The sequence below is a fragment of the Papaver somniferum genome, chromosome 1 (genome assembly GCF_003573695.1).
Source record: "Papaver somniferum cultivar HN1 chromosome 1, ASM357369v1, whole genome shotgun sequence".
Taxonomy (NCBI): Eukaryota; Viridiplantae; Streptophyta; class Magnoliopsida; order Ranunculales; family Papaveraceae; genus Papaver; species Papaver somniferum.
The window spans coordinates 129,515,173-129,529,290 of record NC_039358.1 but is presented as its reverse complement, the minus strand read 5'-3'; positions in this window follow the sequence as shown (position 1 = coordinate 129,529,290).

The window sequence follows — 14,118 nt, the reverse complement described above, 5'->3', positions numbered from 1 at the left end:
AATATATCAATAATCAGCATTATATTAAAGAAATATAGATCTTATTACACAGATTTTATCATGCATATAAGTTCTTTTCCTAGCATTGGATAACATTTTAATTTGTTGGAAAGAAACTAAATTGATAAATTATCTTTTACTATACCTAACACTTTTTATATCTGTAAAAACCATTAAAAATTCCCTAGTACCCTTACAAGTTCCTGAATATCTAGTACATGGATTTGTGTATGGAACAGTAAAAATATATGTACATCATCTAATATAACTATAGATTACGCTTAACATACACCGAACTTAAAATTTTATATTATCTATGTGTACCTCTCTATATTAATAACCTCTATATATTAATAGTTATGTGAATGCCCAAAAGTATTAATATAGAGAGATTTTACTGTACTCTCATTTGGCCTCCAAGATATCAACCCATTCTTAATAACAAAATTCCAAGGAATAAATTTGGATTTCGAAGACCAAAATATAGATTGGACCTCCTTTAAATCATCTAGTAGACCCCCCGTAGTAGTAACCACACTGCATAGGAAATTTAGATTCTAGTAGAATACCCATAAGAAATTTGAGTGGACACACTAGTCTCCTGGTTTCTTGCTTTTCCGTAAACGGTTGCACATCTAGAATGTAACAAAACATAATTAACAAGAGATGCATCATTATCTACATCGTTGTCCAAATTGTATTCCAAATAAATCTTCTTTCCACAAGGATAATTTTGTATATCAACAGAGAATGTGGGATTAGGATTCATTATGAAAATCTTGTCGTCAAAGTATTCGCATATCAAACTACGTACTTGTTAATTCGTTGAAATATAAGAAACATTAGGTCTATCTTTAGGCCACTTGAATGATTCCTCGATTTTCCATTCAAACCTGTACCAATGATCGACCACAGAAAACTCTTTTTTTAAACACTCCTTGAAAAATACTTCCACCCTTTTCTTAAAAAACCAGGAAGCAACCAATGGATTCTCATTCAGTAGCCTTACCTTTTCTCGCCTCCTCTCCATGAGATCCAAGGTTTTCAACTTATCTTTAGGGTGTAAGAGTGTATGCAGTTCAGGCCATTGCATGTCAGCAGTACTAAGTGTGAAGAATATAGTAGGTGGCCCCAACTGTTTCACCATTATTATAAGCTCCTTTAATATGTTGTACCAGTAAGCTCTAGTTCCATGAATTTTTTGTACACAAAAAGAAACATGAGAAGCTAAATGGGTATCACCTGATAAGACCATTTCTCGGATTCTTTCAATCAAACATTCACCATCTTGTGGGTTTTTCTTTACATAAACAGATCCTAAAGACAATGCATGCCACCTAAAGACCGTTAGACAAGTTTGTTCCTTGGAAATCATGTTGACAAAGGGTTCTCATATCAATAATAACCATCATGCACCACACTTCAATGATAATCATCATTCTATTGGACTATTGTTATTGTCAAGATCCCCAGTAATATTATGATATATGATTATGTTAATACCACTGTCTTAGACCAACAATTGAACTAAGAAGGAAAAGAAAATGAGACCTACAAAAAAGAAAAATAAATAAGACATATCATAAAAGCAATACAATAATTATTAGTCCCTTCTCCACCATAAATCTCACCACAAGCATTAACCTTCCTTTTTTTCCTTTTTAGCAAACACAAGGTACAACATAAAGCCAGCGTATGTCTTAAAAACATAGCACCCTGCTCCCTTTTCTTTCCTTATTTTTTCTAAAACAAACTCGTATAGATGTCACTTATAAGATTTTTTTTCTTCTACATAGGTTATAAACTTTTTTTATTTATTTCTTTTTACTATTAGATCATCTTTTTAACATTATAAATCAACTAAGCAATTCTCTATTTTTCAAGATCTTAATTATAAGCATAATATAATAGATTTAAAGATTATAAATGATAAATTTATACCAATTCTCAAGCATCTAAAAAAACAGAAGAAAAAAGTAATAATCGCCACAAGCTAGAAAATAAAGAATTTAGAAAAGAGAAAAGATAAAAAAAAAAGTTCGCTTTACTTCATCAAAAGCTATATAAACTCTATGATTTAGTGTAAAAATCTCACTTCAAAATTTTTCTAGCAGAGTATCTAATAATACGTTTATAATCAAGTAGTCCAGTTATCTCTCAACCAACGACTATTCATAGCGGATTCATTTAGTCTCTCTCGTAACATTATAGATCGAGCATGTGTTTTGATTAATTTCAATTTATAACAAAATAGTTATTTAAAGACCCAATTATATATTTTACTACCTCGCCATGTTTTTCTCTTCTTTTCCTATCTTGAGATATTTAAAATTTTATCCTTTTCCGACCCGGATGTGTTAGCATAATGTATAATTTTTTTCAGTATACTCTAGCCAAAATTCGATTATAGATAATAATTTTCCAACAATATTAAAATAATCAGTTCACTAAGTGTGATGTAATTAAAGGTAGCAATAATAATAACTAACAATCATTGTTTTGATGATCAATAACAAATAACAGTGCAACAACACAATTTATTAGATACAATTACATATGTCCTAAATTTAGTTCCAAAAACATGAATTAGTAATTGGGTTGTATGGTAAGCATTATAACAACAAATTATCTGGTCATAATCCATTATGACAACCCATAATCCATTTTGTTGGTGTTTGGTAAAATATATAAAATTTAATTATTTTAAGTAGAACTGAAAAAATAAAATTATTTTCATAAATAGTAATAATTGATTTTTTTAAACAAAATTAAGTCGGGTTTTACTTTTCATTTTTCTTTTTCTGTAAACTTAATTGAGAGAGTTAAAGAACGAGGGATCCGAGCGATGAAAAACCGTAGGATCTTTGTTTCTCTATGCTATGAGTTCATCATCTACCCCTCCTCTGTTATCTATACATAAAAACTCTAACGAGAAATCCCTTTCTTATCTCCGATTTCCCTTGAAGACCTAAATATTTGTGAGTCGTGACTTTATTTTTCTATAAAAGCTGAAGAACTTCATAATCATGTAATTTTTCTTAAGTGAGTTATTAATTTTTCTTTGCTAACTTCAATTAGGTTCGTCAACTTTTGTTTTTCTTTGTTATTATTTTTTGAAATCCTTCTAACAGTTTATAAAATTGGCAAGCTGATATTAATAAAAGTTTATGGAATATACTAAGACTTTTGTACTAATATTTTCTTAACAGTCGGGCCGGGTCATTAGAATGTCAAAAGAAACTTCCAAATGGACTTAAGTATGAAAAAACCTATGTGAACTTCGGATCACCCTAATGCTTGGGGGTTAAAAATCTAAAATCATTTTTTCAAAGAAGCCTACACCGAATTCAAACATGAACTCGACAAAAAATACGAACAAAAATTTGACTACAAAGAAAATTTAACATGTGGATCTTGCATGCCCCTGAAGATCAGTAATCTTGGTGTAGTTCTAGAAGTATTATATTTATCCTTACTACAATGAGTGATTCATAGTTGATATGCACTTAAATTTGTAAACAAGGACATTAATTATAGTTTCTGGAAGGTTGCCATAAATGTCATATCCTGAAATTCAGTTGATTGGCCAAAGCAGTTACGATAGTTTATTACCCCTCTTTTATATTTCAAATTCTTTCTATTGATTTTACGAAAAATAATAATAACTGGAAGTACTTTTAGGAAGTTCTAAAAAGAAGTGAACAACAACATATTATTAATTACTTCCATATGTATTTTGAGGAGGATAAAGTATTCCATCTAGAAAAGACTAGCAAAATAATTTATTCTTAATTAAATATTCCATCTAGAAAAGACTAGCAAAACAATTTATTCTTAATTTTTCCTCTAAGTGTCTTTAATTTGTTTATTTTGTTGATCATTTTTTTCACATTTTTATCAATCTAACAACATATCCAACACTATATATATATATATATATATAAATGTATACATTGTTGTTAGTGGTGTTAGAATGAGATAATATGTTACTTATATTGTGTCATTTGGGTGTAATAATCTTATGTTTCCTTTCTGTTTGTTAGGTCTATTAGTTGTCATTTACTTCCTATTGTTAGGTCTCTTTTAAACATACCCCATGCCATTTCCTGCAACTGCCAAGGTGTTAACCTTGTAACAATATGACCATTAACTTAATCGAAATATTATCTTTCATGGTATCAAGAGGGTACAATCGTTAGGGTTTTCAGTCCTAGTGTGAGAACTACAACCGTCATCAGCCTTCAATGGCGTCTACTACTTCTCCGATGAAGTAACTATCAATAATGAAAACACCCATAAAAATCACACAATAGAAACTAAATACATATACCAACACTAAAACTACCTACCAACACAATTTTGTTTTATCAATACCGTTTAAAAACATCTCTAACTTTGTTTCTGTTAATCTTGATGAGACAAACTATCTGGTATGAGAATTTCAAAGGGGATCCATTCTATTCAGTACAAATCTATTTTATTTCTTCGATGGTTTTGTTCCTTTACCTTCACCATCTATACTTATTCCTACATATGGGAAAGCAAACCCTGACTATGCTCAATGGAGACATCGGAATTGATTTGTACAAGTTACTTAAATGCAACCTTCACTTCACCTATCTCTAATGATACTTCAAGAAAAACTACTCTACAGGTATGTAAATTTCTTGTTACTACTTTCTATTTGTAGCTAGGAAATCTATGTTTTATTGTCATACAACATGAAAACGGGGACCGACTCAGTTACATTTTTTTTTTTGCAAAATTTTGAAAAAAAATCTAATTTTTTATCTGTCATTAGAGAATGAGTTTCTGACTCAGATCTGGTATAATGCATGTTTTGAATGGGTTGGGTTGTGAGTATGATAACTTTATCATCTCATTTCAAAATTGTGGTGTGTCTCTTTCCTTCAATGAACTCAAATCTAGACTAACCCAACATGAATAATGGATGAAAAATCAATTAACGTAAACAAGTTTAGCTATTGATAATATCACTCTTGCACATTTTTTCACCAAGAAAACTTTTAACAACCCTGTAACTGGTTCTTCTACCCATATCCTTATAGATATGCTAAACCAAATGGACCAAAACTGTTAAAGCATTGTTCGGTCGAACTCACAAGTTTTGGTATGTCAAGCTTGTTGCCAATTTAGTTGATCAGAACTATGTTTTTGATTTACAGTCTAATAAAGTCAGTCTCGGACCAGGAATAAAGCATAGTAGTTGAGTATGAGAATTCACCAATCGACCTTGAAGATTGAAGACTGAAGACAACATCGATATAGATATGTGAAGACTGACTATCTTGTTTACTCATATTATCTGCCATTCTATCTACTGCGAAAATTCGTATGACTTTAGTATAATAATGAATATTGCAAATAAGAATGCAAAGGATTAAGTCAAGTGACTTATTAAAGTTCACAACTGTTTTACCAGTTCATGAACTTGAATTTAAAAATATAAAAAAATTGATTTCTAAATCTCAACTAACTCGCGTACACAAACTGATTCTCCAACTAGTGGATTTTTAGATAATACCTGATATTATTTATTTCAAAAGGTATACCATCTGATTTATACAGTTCAGGAACTAGCTGATTTTGAATGTTTCTTGTACACCTTTTGTTTCCAAGTACACAAGCTGTTTTGACAGTCCGTAAACTTGCCAATTTCACAATGTTCCCGAATTACGAGACGATTTTGAGTTCACAAACTGATTCGGCCTTGTAACATATAATATACTTATGCTTGGAGGTTCCAGAACTACTTAACCGTAGCTATCTGGAAAAGCACTTGGTGCATTTTGTATACTTGCGATTGCAAATATCTTCTCCGTGATTCAAAGCAAACTTGTCACATGCTTTCAAGGAAAATATATGTGGAGAATCTTGTACTGGTTATATATAAAGAAATTCGTAAACATGGAAACTATTTCATGAACATGCTTTGTTTAACGTTATTAATCAATGTAAATAGAGGACTCTTTGCAAACTAGAAACCCAATCCTGACATTTCTGCATCCAAGTTGCGGCTAGAGTCGCCCTCTAAAAACCTATGTTTCCTTTGATGAAGCTATATAAGGTTACAACTTTGAAAGACTTCACTAAGGGATTTGTGAAGCCCGACCGGAATATCTTTTACCCAATAGTTCTTGTTATCCGGATCCTGTTCTTATATATTGATCTTTTAGTTTCTAAACTATAGAACAAAAACGAGATAAATATAAATCACAAAGTACTCTTGTGATCCCATAAGATAGATATCTAAATCCTCTCTGGTGTGATTTGTTTAAATTATTCTTGTAAGGTAGAAATTGATTAGACATCTCTATAACTTTTAAAGAAAATAAGTTCAACCTCTTCTTGAGTTTGCTTGATATATTTTCTTATAGGTCTATCATAAGCGGATATATTTCCATACCTTGATTGAATATATTTCTAAAGGAAATAAAATAGACTTTCTGTTAGAGGAAGAATACTTACAACATTTTTCACTTAGGTTGAACCAACTGCTAGACCTATAAAGGACGTCAGCTAGGGGAATCGTGTTGTGTAAGGTCTTGCGAGATCCAAGAGATGTAAATGAGCACAACTGAAGATGAATTAGTTGTAAGTTCGATTTGGTCTCAACTACATTTTAGTCTGAAGTCTGATGGTAGGCTTGTATCTGTATGGGCTTAATACAGTATGATGTTCAAGTTCTGGACTAGGTCCCGGAGTTTTTCTGCTTTCCAGTTTTCTTCGTTAAAATTTTCTGGTGTCTTGTATTATTACTTTTTATGTTGTTTATCGTTTTAATGTAAATATCACAAGTAGGACGTTAAAATAACCTTGGAAATTTTTAAACCCAAAAGACTATATATACCTACAATATTTATTTTTGGAAACTTGTATCTTGTAAGAAAGATTATAAGACTTGTTCTTGTTGGAATTCGGTTCATATTACAATTTTGGTACATACTAGGTTATTACTTGGATATTGATTTCTGAGGTCGTCCGAGCTAAAATTGTCTTCATATCAAGTATCAAATATTTATTGTTGATTTGTACTACTGATTGTGACAAATTTATCCATACATATTTTCGAATTAAAGTTTTGGTGGTGTACTTGGTACCCTCTATTTTTTAAAAACCACAAGCTAACACAACCAATCAGGTTTCATATGACGAATCCAATAATTGTTCCTCAAAAACCTCTTCGTGTGTTAGGTATTAATACGAAATGACAAACAAGTATCCATTCAAATTCTTGGTAACTCAGTTTCTAAAACTAAATGATTCTTGCATTCCTCTTAAAGATATTCTCTATGTTTCGAATTTGGAAAAAAAATCCTTGTTTCAGATGATAAACTAATTGAAAAGACGAGGGTACCCAAATATACCTCAAACTAAAACTTTTCCACATATAAGTCCTTTCTCCGAAAGTGATTGTCTATGGACTGAGTCGAGACAATACAACAAATCAGTTCACACTTCGTGTGATCGTCTATGGATACGAGATCGAGACAATACGACAACAAGATAACTTGTGTGATTGACTATGGATACAAGATCGAGACAATGCAACAACGAAGTATGTTTACTTGATAAAAGGTTCGGACTTAACCAAACACAATAGGATTACTTATCAAGTAAATAGGAATTAACGTTTGTGTAATTTACTTTAAATTATAATAAGAACAATTATAATTGCGGAAAATAAAAGTCAATGACACAACAAGATTTTGTTAACGAGGAAACCGCAAATGCAGAAAAACCCCAGGACCTTGTCCAGAATTGAACACTCTCAGGATTAAGCCGCTATACAAAATCAAACCAACTTCGTATAGTTGAGACCAAACAACTAAACCTATAGTTCACCTAGTTCCGTCTGTATTCCCACGCCTCCGACCTGTAATAAGTCACATACTTGGAACAATTCCTTTGGTTTGTATTTCAAACAGTAAAGGAACAACAAATCTGTTTGGTATCAACTCTTTTCAACCAAGTGATGTGAGTTCGACAAAAGACTCTTCTGTTTATCTCAATAAACTCCTTTGTCAGGTTCTTAGATCTATCTTATTATCAACTACCAAAGTAATTGTTAAGGTTTTGCAATCAATACTTTTAATCACAAAGAATTGTATTGATGTCGATCTACACAACTAATCAATCTAATCTACCACAAGGATAAACCGATTATAGTTGGATCCTCTTTTACCGAAACAAGTATTGTGTACACCAAAGATTATGAACCCAAATCAGAAATCTTCAAAGTCTTCTTTGTCTTCAAATCTTATTATATCTTCAATAAACACCTGCACACAATCAACTTGAATCTCTTGTGATCAATCACGCACATAACAGAGTCTGTTAACAATGGATTATCACAAGACGTCATTAGATCTACAAACAGTCTAAAGATCCCCGTCGAAACTTCGATCTAGTTTGAGTGAATCTTATATCAGAAGAGAAGATTCTCAAGCATAAACAAACTAGGTGCAATCAAAGTTCAACCACCATTAGTTAATCAAATCAATAGAAAACAAAAGATAAACCACAATTATCTAGTTTCCCATCAATGGTACTAATAGAGATTCTCAATCCCAAAGAAGTCTTTAAACTGAGCGGCCGTAAGAGATTTCGCCTAATTAGGTTACTCTCCTCTCCAAATAGGCGGCTTCACCAGTAGCAGAACAACTGAGATAGTTTTGTTGTCTCTGAGGATTAGTTTGCTCGAAATTCAAACTTTCATATTTATAGACCAAGGAAGTTTGGACACCAAGGAATTTCCAAAATTGAAAATATTCTCAAGATATGTAATATATTCCAGATTCGGTTTCCATAATTCCTGGAAATGCTTTGTCCAAATAATGACCGAAAATCTCTTAGAAAATCTCCAACTAGCAAATGTACATTACTAATTTTCATTTTTCAAAAATAAAATTAAAAACCTTAAATAAAAGATTCTCAATTTATTTTATTCGATCCAGGATTTCCTTCCTTTAGCTATTAAGGAATAACTTTGAACAATTAAAGATAAGCGTTACTGTACATGTTCAAAGTATGTCGACATCTTTACTTTGTAAGTCCTCTTTCATACTTACAATCTTGAAACCGATTTGCCACACTTCCAAACAAGTTTAGAATTGGCTCATATGACTTTCAAGAACTACATGATTGATCAAGAACACTCAATCACCAAACATGGGTTTCACGGTTATACCAAAACAAGTTTTGGTTCTACCTCCATGTGAGTACTTTGCATAGTCACGCTAGTTACCAAAATTCGGTTGACTAGGTACTAGGATCGGTTCCCCACATATATATGGTATCTAACTTGTTCTTGCTGCACATATCCATAGGATCGGTTCCCCTTTTCCTAAAAACGTGTTGCACATGTCCATAAGATCGGTTCCCCTTTCTGCTAAAAACTTGTTGCACCTCATACAAGGATCGATTCCCCTTTGTGATAGGTTGCACCTCTTACTAGGATCAATTACCCTTTACCCAGAGTCGGTCATACCAATAACACTAAATCGATCATACCATCTCAGGTGATTACTTAAGATCGGTTTCACTAATAAAAGACATACCAATACAAAAGCAAGGCCTTTCTGAATAGTTTTACCAAGAACATAAACAAGTTATGAGTGGTTATACTAATCACACATATTGGTAGTTCAAAAGATATGCAATGAATAACAATACCAATAATGCCTGGCGATTTCTCTTTCGATTCACAAAACAAGTTCATGAATTTACTTCCTTAAAACAAATGTAAAACATTGTTTCCTAGGATGAAATATTCACGTTATACCCATACGTAATCACAATAGCATTCAAACGATTATGTCGATGTCTTATCTACAAAGTTTAATGGTTAAGCAATAAACCTCGTATTGTAGTCCTTAATACTTTGTCTAACTAGAGTATAAACATTCATGCTACGCAGTTTTGTTTTCAATATGCACGAATTGAAAGTTACGTTAGGGAATGAAACAGTTCAAGTCAAATATTACTAACCTCAAGTGGAAGGATGATGTTGTCGTTGTAGCTCCGTACTTCTTCACATTTTTCAAGTCTTCACGTAATACTTGTAATGTCTCATATCCTAATACTTTAAAGCTAACCTATACGAAGTTGACTCTAGTACATAATCAAGCGACTCTTTAAATGAGTTTTGTCTCACTAAAATATGACAACCAAACTTGACATACCAACGCTTGGTGGGTTCAACCGAGCTATGCTCTAACACTAACTAGTGACTAAAAATGTTCTGGTTGAATTCTCTCCATTGGGGTACAAAATTTAGGATTTGTACACTCAACAATTCATTTCTGAAGTACCCAAAGATGGGGATATCGATCCAACATTTTCAACTCAGGTTCACGTCATCATTCAGAGCATCTCTAGACTTTGGCATCGAAGCCAGACACCCGACTAATTTAATTATCCAGAAGTTGGCCTCTAATTATTAAATCCAGATAACTAATGATGATTTCATCTCTCCGTGGCATTCTTGTCAGATAGGCAAGAGTTAGGGAAGTCTCATAAAGGAACCCTACTGCACCACTTTAACTCGTTCACTATGACATTTGGGGACCTTCTACTGTTACATCCAATATGGGATTTAGGTACTATATCATTTTTCTTGATAATTATAGTAAATACATTTGGATCTATACTATGGAGACTATGTATGAGAGTATTTTTTGCTTTTATATCTTTTAAGTTATTGAATGAGAATTTGTTTTCTAGTATAATTAAATCTTTTCAATGTGATGGAGCTTATGAGCTGCTGGCAAAAAATATGACGTGTTACTGTAGTTGGGAAGACTATTGTTGTTGTTTCCTATATGCGTAAGGAGTTTTGGATGTAATCCTTTCTCACTGCCACATTCTTAATCAATAAAAATCTATCTAAGCTACTTTATCTTAAAATATCATTTGAGGTACTCTTTAACAAAGAACCCGATCTTTCATTTTTAAAAGTTTATGGTAGCACTTGTTTCCCATTTCTGGGCCACACTAGGAAGGACAAACTTTGTCCCAAATCCTATAAGCGCACCATCAATGGATATAATTAGATCCACAAGGGATATATGTGCTATGAAATTTCTAGCAAAAAGGTGTTCTTCTCCAGACATGTTGTCTTTGATGAATATAACTTTCCTTTTTGCACTTGCAAAACATTTGACACTCATTAAAATGAGTGCACTATTACACTTGCTGTTCCAACATCATTCTCTCATTTCACTGCAGCTATATCGCCCTCAACCACTCGTGAAGAAATTTATTTCCGTAGCATTCACATCATCTATCATATGTCCCAAGAATCCTAAAACTTATAAGTCTGCAACCAAAGATCCCCGTGGGTTGTTGCCATGGAAAATGAGTACACAACTCTTCTCAACAACAATACATGGAGTAAAATAATGGTATAGCTTAAAAATGATAATCTTCATTCATTACAGATTCATAAGCTTAAAACTTCATTACAGTTCTCAATAATAGAGAAAGAGATAATCATCATATATTTATTGGTCAGGTGAATAACATAATTTTACCAAGACTTGGTTTACACGTGTATGTAGAGTGTGTGTGAACAACACGTGAGAACTTGAGATTGACTTTTCAGAGAAAGAGCTGTTATCCGCCACTGCAGCTTGACTATCCTTCACCACTTCATTTCTGGTGCTAATATCCCCCCTCAAGATCATGGGTGGAGAAAGCACACTGAGCTTGGTACACAGCATCTGAAATCTTGGACCATGCAGACCCTTTGTGAAAATGTCTACCAGCTGATCAAGAGTGTGTACATAAAAAACGTCCAAGGCTTTAGACTGAACAAGCTCCCTGACAAAATGGAAATCGAGGTGAACATGTTTCATTCTTGAGTGCATAACAGGGTTTGAAGCAATACTAATTGAGTTGATGTTGTCACAACCAAGTTTAGGAATTCCATAAATTGGGAAATTGAGATCCTGAAGAAGATAACATATCCAGACAACCTCAGCTGCACTGTTGGCAAGAGTCCTATATTCAGCTTCAGTGCTTGAGCGAGCAACTGTAGATTGCTTCTTGGAGGACCAGGATATAATATTTGAGCCCAGAAAAATACAATACCCACCAGTAGAACGCCTGTCATCACTGCAACCTGTCCAGTCAGCATTAGAGAAACCTAGCAAAAAATTATCTCCTTTGGTGAAGTGAATGCCGTAACTGATGGTTCCCTTAATATAACGAAGAATTCTTTTAGCAGCAATCACATGAGGTGTTCTTGGGTGTTGCATATGATGACAAACCAAGTTGACTGCAAATGATATTTCAGGCCTAGTCCAAGTCAAGTAGTCTAAAGCACCTACTAAAGAGTGATACTCAGTTGGGTTTTCAAGTAAGTCACCATCATCCTTGCTGAATTTCTCAGAAGAAACAATAGGAGTTTGACAGGGCTTGGCTCCCTCCATGTGATATCGAGCAAGTAAGTCCACAACATACTTGGTCTGAGAAAGAAATAATAAGGTGACATATCTTTTAATTTCAAGTCCCAGAAAGAAATGTATATCACCTAAATCCTTGATAGGAAATTGGAGTTGGAGATGAGCAATGACTGTCTGTAGAAAGGCTGGTGAGCTGCCTGTAAGTAATATATCATCGACATAAACCAAAGCCACATAAATATGTGAACCATCTTGATAAACAAACAGACTAGGATCAGAAACAGAGTTCACAAACTTGAGAGAGAGAAGAGCAGCACTTAGTTTCTCATACCAGGCCTTGGGTGTCTGTTTAAGGCCATAAATGGCTTTATGAATAAGAAAAACATGATTTGGTTTTGACTCATCAACAAAACCAGGAGGATGAGTTATGTAAACCACTTCTTTCAAATCTCCATGTAGAAATGCATTACTTACATCTAGTTGATGGATTTTCCAGTTGTACTGCACAGCCATAGACAAGATTATTCTGATAGTTGTAGGCTTTGCTAATAGACTAAAAGTCTCCTCAAAATCAAGTCCTGGTTGTTGATGAAAAACTTTTGCAACTAGTCTAGCTTTGTTTGTGTCAATTGTGCCATCATCTTTGTATTTAACTCTAAAAACCCATTTACAACCCACTATATTATCTATACCAGTAGGATCTACAAGAGACCATGTTCCTGCATCATTTAAAGCTTTATATTCTTTAGCTGAAGCAATTCTCCACACTTTTTCTTTATGAGCATCACTAATACAGGTTGGAACTGTGTGAACATTGCTAAGAAGAGCCAAATCTAGAGGATAAGCGGTTCCATAGTAGGATTTTGGAACTCTAATGCCATGTTTACCTCTAGTAGTCATTGCATGATCATTCACAGTAATGGATGAGGTGGGAGATAGAGGTGTGAGAGAGGAGTATACAGGCTGATATGTAAGTAGAGGAGAGGAGTGTACAGGCTGAGATGGCTAAGTTTCAGGAGTGGTGGAGAGCAGATTATAGGGAAAAGAGTCCTCTAGGAAGGAGACATGTCTAGAGATATAAACAGTGCCAATATTTGGATCTAAACATCTGTAGCCCTTGTGCTGAAGGCTATAGCCAAGAAAAACGCACTGCTTGCTCCCAGGTTCAAGTTTGCTAGTTGTGTAGGGTTTTAGCCAAGGAAAACAAGCACAACCAAAGACCTTTAGAAAGTTGTAATCTGGTACTTTTTGAAAAAGTTGTTTAAAGGGAGTAGAGTGGTTGAGAGACCTAGTGGGAAGTATGTTGATTAAGTAATTTGTTGTGTGTAGAGCATCAACCCAATACTCATGAGGAAGACCAGATTGAGATAACAGAGTTCTAGTTATTCCTAACAAGTGCTTGTGTTTAACTTCAGCCACTCCATTTTGTTCTGGTGTATGAGGGAATGAAAGTTCATGGGAAATGCCTTTAGAAGGAAAAAAAAGAGCTAAAAATTTATTTAGAAATTCTCCACAATTATGTGTTCTTATAGTTTTAATTGAGGTGGATAGAATATTTTCAATTCTTTGTGCAAAAGAAACAAATGCTTGTTGAAAATCAGATTTATAGTGAATGGGTAGAACCCAACAATATTTGGAGTATTCATCAACAATATTTGCATAATAAAGGCAACCAGAAACTGAGGCAACC